A 12,327-nucleotide genomic window follows, 5' to 3' on the forward strand; every position below is an offset into this window, starting at 1 on the left:
CCCAGGGGAGTCAGTCCTCGTCTGGAATGCGGGCATGCACTTGCGCTATCCTCCAGAGCGGTAGCAGCAGTGTCAAGCAGTCCGCCGCGTGCATCAAAGGATCTATGGTTTTCCCTCGAGTCTTTCCCACGAGGCTTTCCCACTAGGCTTTCCCACAGGGCTGTCCCACGTGCACACGTGGTGGGAGTCGATCCTCGGCTTGAACGTCAAGGCAGTGCAGGGAAAACAGGTTCCTCTGGAATGGACTGACACATCTGGGGGACTCTTGGAATGGTGGCACGACCCTGGAGTTCCTTTCGCCTTTCCTGTGGAGAGCGCCTCCTCTTGAGATGCGACGGGAACGCCGGGAATCTTTCCCTACGAAGCAGGGAAAGGATCCCTCATCTCGAGCTAGGAGGCGGAAATGGGGCTCCCCTGGATGTGTGCGGAACCCCACGTGCTTCCTCTCGAGTGCAGACGGGTATGTCGGGGAACTTCTTGAGTTGCAGCAAGGGTGTGAAGGACCCTTTGGAAGTTCCAGTGGTTAGAAGTGATTAGCCTCGAGAAGCCTTAGCGGAAATGGGCCTCATCTCGCCTGGAGAGCAAAACCTCCTGGATTTTTCGAGTTGCGGCAGGTACTCTCGACTTACGACGGGAACCTCAGAGACCCGCTCTGGTGGCCTCAGGAAAGGCCAGTCCCCATGCGAGTTCCTCGGGTCCTCTCGGGATTCCTCTCCCGTCGATGCTGAGGCCTAAGACCTTGTGTGGAGTCGGGGGCGGAACCTGAGGATCCCTCTCCAGTGCTGACATGGATCTTGGGGTACTTCTGGAGTCTCCCCAGGGGAGTCAGTCCTCGTCTGGGATGCGGGCATGCACTTGCGCTATCCTCCAGAGCGGTAGCAGCAGTGTCACGCAGTCCGCCGCGTGGATCAAAGGATCTATGGTTTTCCCTCGAGGCTTTCCCACAGGGCTGTCCCACGTGCACACGTGGTGGGAGTCGATCCTCGGCTTGAACGTCAAGGCAGTGCAGGGAAAACATGTTCCTCTGGAATGGACTGACACATCTGGGGGCTCTTGGAATGGTGGCACGACCCTGGAGTTCCTTTCGCCTTTCCTGTGGAGAGCGCCTCCTCTTGAGATGCGACGGGAACGCCGGAAATCTTTCCCTACGAAGCAGGGAAAGGATCCCTCATCTCGAGCTAGGAGGCGGAAATGGGGCTCCCCTGGATGTGTGCGGAACCCCACGTGCTTCCTCTCGAGTGCAGACGGGTATGTCGGGGAACTTCTTGAGTTGCAGCAAGGGTGTGAAGGACCCTTTGGAAGTTCCAGTGGTTAGAAGTGATTAGCCTCGAGAAGCCTTAGCGGAAATGGGCCTCATCTCGCCTGGAGAGCAAAACCTCCTGGATTTTCTCGAGTTGCGGCAGGTACTCTCGACTTACGACGGGAACCTCAGAGACCCGCTCTGGTGGCCTCAGGAAAGGCCAGTCCCCATGCGAGTTCCTCGGGTCCTCTCGGGATTCCTCTCCCGTCGATGCTGAGGCCTAAGACCTTGTGTGGAGTCGGGGGCGGAACCTGAGGATTCCTCTCCAGTGCTGACATGGATCTTGGGGTACTTGTGGAGTCTCCCCAGGGGAGTCAGTCCTCGTCTCGAATGCGGGCATGCACTTGCGCTTTCGTCCAGAGCTGTAGCAGCAGTGTCACGCAGTCCGCCGCGTGGATCAAAGGATCTATGGTTTTCCCTCGAGTCTTTCCAACGAGGCTTTCCCACGAGGCTTTCCCACAGGGCTGTCCCACGAGCACACGTGGTGGGAGTCGATCCTCGGCGTGAACGTCAAGGCAGTGCAGGGAAAACAGGTTCCTCTGGAATGGACTGACACATCTGGGGGTCTCTTGGAATGGTGCCACCACCCTGGAGTTCCTCTCGCCTTTCCTGTGGAGAGCGCCTTCTCTTGAGATGCGACGGGAACGCCGGGAATTCTTTCCCTACAAAACAGGGAAAGGATCCCTCATCTCGTGCTAGGAGGCAGAAACGGGGCTCCCCTGGATGTGTGCGGGACCCCACGTGCTTCCTCTCGAGTGGAGATGGGTATGGCGGGGAACTTCTTGAGTTGCAGCAAGGGTGTGAAGGACCCTTTGGAAGTTCCAGTTGTTAGACGTGATTAGCCTCGAGAAGCCTCAGCGGAAATGGGCCTCATCTCGACTGGAGGGCAAAACCTCCTGGATTTTCTCGAGTTGCGGCAGGTGCTCTCGACTTACGACGGGGACCTCAGGGACCCGCTCTGGTGGCCTCAGTAAAGGCCAGTCCCCATGCGAATTCCTCGGGGGCTTCTCGGGATTATTCCCCGTCGATGCCGGGGCCTAAGACCTTGTGTGGAGTCGGGGCCAGAACCTGAGGATTCCTCTCCAGTGCTGACATGGATCTTGGGGTACTTCTGGAGTCTCCCCAGGGGAGTCAGTCCTCGTCTCGAATGCGGGCATGCACTTGCGCTTTCCTCTAGAGCGGTAGCAGCAGTGTCACGCAGTCCGCCGCGTGGATCAAAGGATCTATGGTTTTCCCTCGAGTCTTTCCCACGAGGATTTCCCACGAGTCTTTCCCACAGGGCTGTCCCACGTGCACACGTGGTGGGAGTCGATCCTCGGCTTGAACGTCAAGGCAGTGCAGGGAAAACAGGTTCCTCTGGAATGGACTGACACATCTGGGCGTCTCATGGAATGGTGGCACGACCCTGGAGTTCCTCTCGTCTCTCCTGTGGAGAGCGCCTCCTCTTGAGATGCGACGGGAACGCCGGGAATTCTTTCCCTAAGAAACAGGGAAAGGATCCCTCATATCGAGCTAGGAGGCGGAAACGGGGCTCCCCTGAATGTGTGCGGGACCCCACGTGCTTCCTCTCGAGTGCAGACGGGTATGTCGGGGAACTTCTTGAGTTGCAGCAATGGTGTGAAGGACCCTTTGGAAGTTCCAGTGGTTAGATGTGATTAGCCTCGAGAAGCCTCAGAGGAAATGGGCCTCATCTCGCCTGGAGGGCAAAACCTCCTGGATTTTCTCGAGTTGCGGCATGTGCTCACGACTTGCGACGGGGACCTCAGAGACCCCCTCTGGTGGACTCAGGAAAGGCCAGTCCCCATGCGACTTCCTCGGGGGCCTCTCGGGATTCCTCTCCCGTCGATGCCGGGGCCGAAGACCTTGTGTGGAGTCGGGGCCGGAACCTGAGGATTCCTCTCCAGTGCTGACATGGATCTTGGGGTACTTCTGGAGTCTCCCCAGGGGAGTCAGTCCTCGTCTCGAATGCGGGCATGCACTTGCGCTATCCTCCAGAGCGGTAGCAGCAGTGTCAAGCAGTCCGCCGCGTGCATCAAAGGATCTATGGTTTTCCCTCTAGGCTTTCCCACGAGGCTTTCCCACGAGGCCTTCCCACAGGGCTGTCCCACGTGCACACGTGGTGGGAGTCGATCCTCAGCTTGAACGTCAAGGCAGTGCAGGGAAAACAGGTTCCTCTGGAATGGACTGGCAAATCTGGGGGAGACTTTGGATGGTGGCACGACGCTGGAGTCCACTCGCCTTTCCTGTGGAGAGCGACTCCTCTTGAGATAAGACGGGAACGCCGGGAATTCTTTCCCTACAAAACAGGGAAAGGATCCCTCATCTCGAGCTAGGAGGCGGAAACGGGGCTCCCCTGGATGTGTGCGGGAACCTCGTGCTTCCTCTCGAGTGGAGACGGGTATGTCGGGGAACTTCTTGAGTTGCAGCAAGGGTGTGAAGGACCCTTTGGAAGTTCCAGTGTTTAGATGTGATTAGCCTCGAGAAGCCTCAGCGGAAATGGGCCTCATCTCGCCTGGAGGGCAAAACCTCCTGGATTTTCTCGAGTTGCGGCAGGTGCTCTCGACTTACGACCGGGACCTCAGGGACACGCTCTGGTGGCCTCAGTAAAGGCCAGTCCCCATACGAATTCCTCGGGGGCCTCTCGGGATTCCTCTCCCGTCGATGCCGGGGCCTAAGACCTTGTGTGGAGTCGGGGCCGGAACCTGAGGATTCCTCTCCAGTGCTGACATGGATCTTGGGGTACTTCTGGAGTCTCCCCAGGGGAGTCAGTCCTCGTCTCGAATGCGGGCATGCACTTGCGCTTTCCTCCAGAGCGGTAGCAGCAGTGTCACTCAGTCCGCCGCGTGGAACAAAGGATCTATGGTTTTCCCTCGAGTCTTTCCCACGAGGCTTTCCCACGAGGCTTTCCACAGGGCTGTCCCACGTGCACACGTGGTGGGAGTCGATCCTCGGCTTGAAAGTCAAGGCAGTGCAGGGAAAACAGGTTCCTCTGGAATGGACTGACACATCTGGGGGACTCTTGGAATGGTGTCACGACCCTGGAGTTCCTCTCGGCTTTCCTGTGGAGAGCGCCTCCTCTTGAGATGCGACGGGAACGCCGGGAATTCTTTCCCTAAGAAACAGGGAAAGGATCCCTCATGTCGAGCTAGGAGGCGGAAATGGGGCTCCCCTGGATTTTTGCGGGACCCCACGTGCTTCCTCTCGAGTGGAGACGGGTATGTCGGGGAACTTCTTGAGTTGCAGCAAGGGTGTGAAGGACCCTTTGGAAGTTCCAGTGGTTAGATGTGATTGGCCTCGAGAAGCCTCAGCGGAAATGGGCCTCATCTCGCCTGGAGGGCAAAACCTCCTGGATTTTCTCGAGTTGCGGCAGGTGCTCTCGACTTACGACCGGGACCTCAGGGACCCGCTCTGGTGGCCTCTGTAAAGGCCAGTCCCAATGCGACTTCCTCGGGGGCCTCTCGGGATTCCTCTCCCGTCGATGCCGGGGCCGAAGACCTTGTGTGGAGTCGGGGCCGGAACCTGAGGATTCCTCTCCAGTGCTGACATGGATCTTGGGGTACTTCTGGAGTCTCCCCAGGGGAGTCAGTCCTCGTCTCGAATGCGGGCATGCACTTGCGCTTTCCTCCAGAGCGGTAGCAGCAGTGTCACGCAGTCCGCCGTGTGGATCAAAGGATCTATGGTTTTCCCTCGAGTCTTTCCCACGAGGCTTTCCCACGAGGCTTTCCACAGGGCTGTCCCACGTGCACACGTGGTGTGACTCGATCCTTGGCTTGAACGTCAAGGCAGTGCAGGGAAAACAGGTTCCTCTGGAATGGACTGACACATCTGGGGGACTCTTGGAATGGTGGCACGACCTTGGAGTTCCTCTCGCCTTTCCTGTGGAGAGCGCCTCCTCTTGAGATGCGACGGGAACGCCGGGAATTCTTTCCCTACGAAACAGGGAAAGGATCCCTCATCTCGAGCTAGGAGGCGGAAATGGGTCTCCCCTGGATGTTTGCGGGACCCCACGTGCTTCCTCTCGAGTGGAGACGGGTATGTCGGGGAACTTCTTGAGTTGCAACAAGGGTGTGAAGGACCCTTTGGAAGTTCCAGTGGTTAGATGTCTTTGGCCTCGAGAAGCCTCAGCGGAAATGGGCCTCATCTCGCCTGGAGGGCAAAACCTCCTGGATTTTCTCGAGTTGCGGCAGGTGCTCTCGACTTACGACGGGGACCTCAGGGACCCGCTCTGGTGGCCTCAGGAAAGGCCAGTCCCCATGCGACTTCCTCGGGGGCCTCTCGGGATTCCTCTCCCGTCGATGCCGGGGCCTAAGACCTTGTGTGGAGTCGGGGCCGGAACCTGAGGATTCCTCTCCAGTGCTGACATGGATCTTGGGGTACTTCTGGAGTCTCCCCAGGGGAGTCAGTCCTCGTCTGGAATGCGGGCATGCACTTGCGCTATCCTCCAGAGCGGTAGCAGCAGTGTCAAGCAGTCCGCCGCGTGCATCAAAGGATCTATGGTTTTCCCTCGAGTCTTTCCCACGAGGCTTTCCCACGAGGCTTTCCCACAGGGCTGTCCCACGTGCACACGTGGTGGGAGTCGATCCTCGGCTTGAACGTCAAGGCAGTGCAGGGAAAACAGGTTCCTCTGGAATGGACTGACACATCTGGGGGACTCTTGGAATGGTGGAACGACCCTGGAGTTCCTCTCGCCTTTCCTGTGAAGAGCGCCTCCTCTTGAGATGCGACGGGAACGCCGGAATTCTTTCCCTACGAAACAGGGAAAGGATCCCTCATTTCGAGCTTGGAGGCAGAAACGGGGCTCCCCTGGATGTGTGCGGGACCCCACGTGCTTCCTCTCGAGTGGAGACAGGTATGTCGGGGAACTTCTTGAGTTGCAGCAAGGGTGTGAAGGACCCTTTGGAAGTTCCAGTGGTTAGATGTGATTAGCCTCGAGAAGCCTCAGCGGAATTGGGCCTCATCTCGCCTGGAGGGCAAAACCTCCTGGATTTTCTCGAGTTGCGGCAGGTGCTCTCGACTTACGACGGGGACCTCAGAGACCCGCTCTGGTGGCCTCAGGAAAGGCCAGTCCCCATGCGACTTCCTCGGGTCCTCTCGGGATTCCTCTCCCGTCGATGCTGGGGCCTAAGACCTTGTGTGGAGTCGGGGCCGGAACCTGAGGATTCCTCTCCAGTGCTGACATGGATCTTTTGGTACTTCTGGAGTCTCCCCAGGGGAGTCAGTCCTCGTCTCGAATGCGGGCATGCACTTGCGCTTTCCTCCAGAGCGGTAGCAGCAGTGTCACGCAGTCCACCGCGTGGATCAAAGGATCTATGGTTTTCCCCCGAGGCTTTCCCACGAGGCTTTCCCACGAGGCTTTCCCACTGGGTTGTCCCACGTGCACACGTGGTGGGAGTCGATCCTCGGCTTGAACGTCAAGGCAGTGCAGGGAAAACAGGTTCCTCTGGAATGGACTGACACATCTGGGGGTCTCTTGGAATGGTGGCACGACCCTGGAGTTCCTCTCGCCTTTCCTGTGGAGAGCGCCTCCTCTTGAGATGCGACGGGAATGCCGGGAATTCTTTCCTATGAAACAGGGAAAGGATCCCTCATCTCGAGCTAGGAGGCGGAAACGGGGCTACCCTGGATGTGTTCGGGACCCTCGTGCTTCCTCTCGAGTGGAGACGGGTATGTCGGGGAACTTCTAGAGTTGCAGCAAGGGTGTGAAGGACCCTTTGGAAGTTCAAGTGGTTAGATGTGATTAGCCTCGAGAAGCCTCAGCGGAAATGGGCTTCATCTCTCCTGGAGGGCAAAATCTCCTGGATTTTCTCGAGTTGCGGAAGGTGCTCTCGACTTACGACGGGGACCTCAGGGACCCGCTCTGGTGAACTCAGGAAAGGCCAGTCCCCATGCGAGATCCTCGGGGGCCTCTCGGGATTCCTCTCCCGTCGATGCCGGGGCCGAAGACCTTGTGTGGAGTCGGGGCCGGAACCTGAGGATCCCTCTCCAGTGCTGACATGGATCTTGGGGTACTTCTGGAGTCTCCCCAGGGGAGTCAGTCCTCGTCTGGGATGCGGGCATGCACTTGCGCTATCCTCCAGAGCGGTAGCAGCAGTGTCACGCAGTCCGCCGCGTGCATCAAAGGATCTATGATTTTCCCACGAGTCTTTCCCACGAGGCTTTCCCACGAGGCTTTCCCACAGGGCTGTCCCACGTGCACACGTGGTGGGAGTCGATCCTCGGCTTGAACGTCAAGGCAGTGCAGGGAAAACATGTTCCTCTGGAATGGACTGACATATCTGGGGGACTCTTTGAATGGTGGCACGACGCTGGAGTCCTCTCGCCTTTCCTGTGGAGAGCGCCTCCTCTTGAGATGCGACTGGAACGCCGGGAATTCTTTCCCTACGAAACAGGGAAAGGATCCCTCATCTCGAGCTAGGAGGCAGAAACGGGGCTCCCCTGGATGTGTGCGGGACCCTCGTGCTTCCTCTCGAGTGGAGACGGGTATGTCGGGGAACTTCTTGAGTTGCAGCAAGGGTGTGAAGAACCCTTTGGAAGTTCCAGTGGTTAGACGTGATTAGCCTCGAGAAGCCTCAGCGGAAATGGGCCTCATCTCGCCTGGAGGGCAAAACCTCCTGGATTTTCTCGAGTTGCGGCAGGTGCTCTCGACTTACGACCGGGACCTCAGGGACCCGCTCTGGTGGCCTCAGGAAAGGCCAGTCCCCATGCGAGTTCCTCGGGGGCCTCTCGGGATTCCTCTCCCGTCGATGCCGGGGCCTAAGACCTTGTGTGGAGTCGGGGCCGGAACCTGAGGATTCCTCTCCAGTGCTGACATGGATCTTGGGGTACTTCTGGAGTCTCCCTTGGGGAGTCAGTCCTCGTCTCGAATGCGGGCATGCACTTGCGCTTTCCTCCAGAGCGGTAGCAGCAGTGTCACGCAGTCCGCCGCGTGGATCAAAGGATCTATTGTTTTCCCTCGTGTCTTTCCCACGAGGCTTTCCCACGAGGCTTTCCCACAGGGCTGTCCCACGTGCACACGTGGTGGGAGTCGATCCTCGGCTTGAATGTCAAGGCAGTGCAGGGAAAACATGTTCCTCTGGAATGGACTGACACATCTGGGGGACTCTTGGAATGGTGGCACGACCCTGGAGTTCCTTTCGCCTTTACTGTGGAGAGCGCCTCCTCTTGAAATGCGACGGGAACGCCGGGAATTCTTTCCCTACGAAGCAGGGAAAGGATCCCTCATCTCGAGCTAGGAGGCGGAAATGGGGCTCCCCTGGATGTGTGCGGAACCCCACGTGCTTCTCTCGAGTGCAGACGGGTATGTCGGGGAACTTCTTGAGTTGCAGCAAGGGTGTGAAGGACCCTTTGGAAGTTCCAGTGGTTAGAAGTGATTAGCCTCGAGAAGCCTCAGCGGAAATGGGCCTCATCTCGCCTGGAGAGCAAAACCTCCTGGATTTTCTCGAGTTGCGGCAGGTACTCTCGACTTACGACGGGGACCTCAGAGACCCGCTCTGGTGGTCTCAGGAAAGGCCAGTCCCCATGCGAGTTCCTCGGGTCCTCTCGGGATTCCTCTCCCGTCGATGCTGAGGCCTAAGACCTTGTGTGGAGTCGGGGCCGGAACCTGAGGATTCCTCTCCAGTGCTGACATGGATCTTTGGGTACTTCTGGAGTCTCCCCAGGGGAGTCAGTCCTCGTCTCGAATGCGGGCATGCACTTGCGCTTTCCTCCAGAGCGGTAGCAGCAGTGTCACGCAGACCGCCGTGTGGATCAAAGGATCTAGGGTTTTCACTCGAGTCTTTCCCACGAGGCTTTCCCACGAGGCTTTCCCACAGGGCTGTCCCACGAGCACACGTGGTGGGAGTCGGTCCTCGGCTTGAACGTCAAGGCAGTGCAGGGAAAACAGGTTCCTCTGTAATGGACTGACACATATGGGGTCTCTTGGAATGGTGGCACGACCCTGGAGTTCCTCTCGCCTTTCCTGTGGGAGTGCCTCCTCTGGAGATGCGACGGGAACGCCGGGAATTCTTTCCCTACGAAACAGGGAAAGGATCCCTCATCTCGAGCTAGGAGGTGGAAACGGGGCTCCCCTGGATGTGTGCGGGACCCTCGTGCTTCCTCTCGAGTGGAGACGGGTATGTCGGGGAACTTCTAGAGTTGCAGCAAGGGTGTGAAGGACGCTTTGGAAGTTCCAGTGGTTAGATGTGATTAGCCTCGAGAAGCCTCAGCGGAAATGGGCTTCATCTCGCCTGGAGGGCAAAATCTCCTGGATTTTCTCGAGTTGCGGCAGGTGCTCTCGACTTACGACGGGGACCTCAGGGACCCGCTCTGGTGACCTCAGGAAAGGCCAGTTCCCACGCGAGTTCCTCGGGGGCCTCTCGGGATTCCTTTCCCGTCGATGCCGGGGCCTAAGTCCTTGTGTGGAGTCGGGGCCGGTACCTGAGGATTCCTCTCCAGTGCTGACATGGATCTTGGGGTACTTCTGGAGTCTCCCCAGGGGAGTCAGTCCTCGTCTCGAATGCGGGCATGCACTTGCGCTTTCCTCCAGAGCGGTAGCAGCAGTGTCACGCAGTCCGCCGCGTGGATCAAAGGATCTATGGTTTTCCCTCGAGTCTTTCCCACGAGGCTTTCCCACGAGGCTTTCCACAGGGCTGTCCCACGTGCACACGTGGTGGGACTCGATTCTCGGCTTGAACGTCAAGGCAGTGCAGGGAAAACAGGTTCCTCTGGAATGGACTGACACATCTGGGGGACTGTTGGAATGGTGGCACGACCCTGGAGTTCCTCTCGCCTTTCCTGTGGAGAGCGCCTCCTCTTGAGATGCGACGGGAACGCCGGGAATTCTTTCCCTACGAAACAGGGAAAGGATCCCTCATCTCGAGCTAGGAGGCGGAAATGGGGCTCCCCTGGATGTTTGCGGGACCCCACGTGCTTCCTCTCGAGTGGAGACTGGTATGTCGAGGAACTTCTTGAGTTGCAGCAAGGGTGTGAAAGACCCTTTGGAAGTTCCAGTGGTTAGACGTGATTAGCCTCGAGAAGCCTCAGCGGAAATGGGCCTCATCTCGCCTGGAGAGCAAAACCTCCTGGATTTTCTCTAGTTGCGGCAGGTGCTCTCGACTTACGACGGGGACCTCAGAGACCCGCTCTGGTGGCCTCAGGAAAGGCCTGTCCGCATGCGAGTTCCTCGGGTCCTCTCGGGATTCCTCTCCCGTCGATGCCGGGGCCTACGACCTTGTGTGGAGTCGGGGCCGGAACCTGAGGATTCCTCTCCAGTGCTGACATGGATCTTGGGGTACTTGTGGAGTCTCCCCAGGGGAGTCAGTCCTCGTCTCGAATGCGGGCATGCACTTGCGCTTTCCTCCAGAGCGGTAGCAGCAGTGTCACGCAGTCCGCCGCGTGGATCAAAGGATCTATGGTTTTCCCTCGAGTCTTTCCCACGAGGCTTTCCCACGAGGCTTTCCCACAGGGCTGTCCCACGTGCACACGTGTTGAGAGTCGATCCTCGGCTTGAATGTCAAGGCAGTGCAGGGAAAACAGGTTCCTCTGGAATGGAATGACACATCTGGGGGTCTCTTGGAATGGTGGCACGACCCTGGAGTTCCTCTCGCCTTTCCTGTGGAGAGCGACTACTCTTGAGATGCGACGGGAATGCCGGGAATTCTTTCCCTACGAAACAGGGAAAGGATCCCTCATCTCGAGGTAGGAGGCGGAACCGGGCTCCCCTCGATGTGTGCGGGACCCCACTTGCTTCCTCTCGAGTGGAGACGGGTATGTCGCGGAACTGCTTGAGTTGCAGCAAGGGTGTGAAGGACCCTTTGGAAGTTCCAGTGGTTAGATGTGATTAGCCTCGAGAAGCCTCAGCGGAAATGGGCCTCATCTCGCCTGGAGGGCAAAACCTCCTGGATTTCCTCGAGTTGCGGCAGGTGCTCTCGACTTACGACGGGGACCTCAGGGACCCGCTCAGGTGGCCTCAGGAAAGGCCAGTCCCCATGCTAGTTCCACGGGGGCCTCTGGGGATTCCTCTCCCGTCGATGCCGGGGCCTAAGACCTTGTGTGGAGTCGGGGCCGGAACCTGAGGATTCCTCTCCAGCGCTGACATGGATCTTGGGGTACTTCTGGAGTCTCCCCAGGGGAGTCAGTCCTCGTCTCGAATGCGGGCATGCACTTGCGCTTTCCTCCAGAGCGGTAGCAGCAGTGTCACCCAGACCGCCGTCTGGATCAAAGGATCTATGGTTTTCCCTGGAGTCTTTCCCACGAGGCTTTCCCACGAGGCTTTCCCACAGGGCTGTCCCACGAGCACACGTGGTGGGAGTCGATCCTCGGCTTGAACGTCAAGGCAGTGCAGGGAAAACAGGTTCCTCTGTAATGGACTGACACATATGGGGTCTCTTGGAATGGTGGCACGACCCTGGAGTTCCTCTCGCTTTTCCTGTGGGAGTGCCTCCTCTTGAGATGCGACGGGAACGCCGGGAATTCTTTCCCTACGAAACAGGGAAAGGATCCCACATCTCGAGCTAGGAGGTGGAAACGGGGCTACCCTGGATGTGTGCGGGACCCTCGTGCTTCCTCTCGAGTGGAGACGGGTATGTCGGGGAACTTCTAGAGTTGCAGCAAGTGTGTGAAGGACGCTTTGGAAGTTCCAGTGGTTAGATGTGATTAGCCTCGAGAAGCCTCAGCGGAAATGGGCTTCATCTCGCCTGGAGGGCAAAACCTCCTGGATTTTCTCGAGTTGCGGCAGGTGCTCTCGACTTACGACGGGGACCTCAGGGACCCGCTCTGGTGGCCTCAGGAAAGGCCAGTCCCCATGCGAGTTCCTCGGGGGCCTCTCGGGATTCCTCTCCCGTCGATGCCGGGGCCTAAGACCTTGTGTGGAGTCGGGGCCGGAACCTGAGGATTCCTCTTCAGTGCTGACATGGATCTTGGGGTACTTCTGGAGTCTCCCCAGGGGAGTCAGTCCTCGTCTCGAATGCGGGCATGCACTTGCGCTTTCCTCCAGAGCGGTAGCAGCAGTGTCACGCAATCCGCCGCGTGGATCAAAGGATCTATGTTTT

This window comes from Ovis canadensis, chromosome 6 (assembly GCF_042477335.2).
Source record: "Ovis canadensis isolate MfBH-ARS-UI-01 breed Bighorn chromosome 6, ARS-UI_OviCan_v2, whole genome shotgun sequence".
In the NCBI taxonomy this organism is placed as follows: Eukaryota; Metazoa; Chordata; class Mammalia; order Artiodactyla; family Bovidae; genus Ovis; species Ovis canadensis.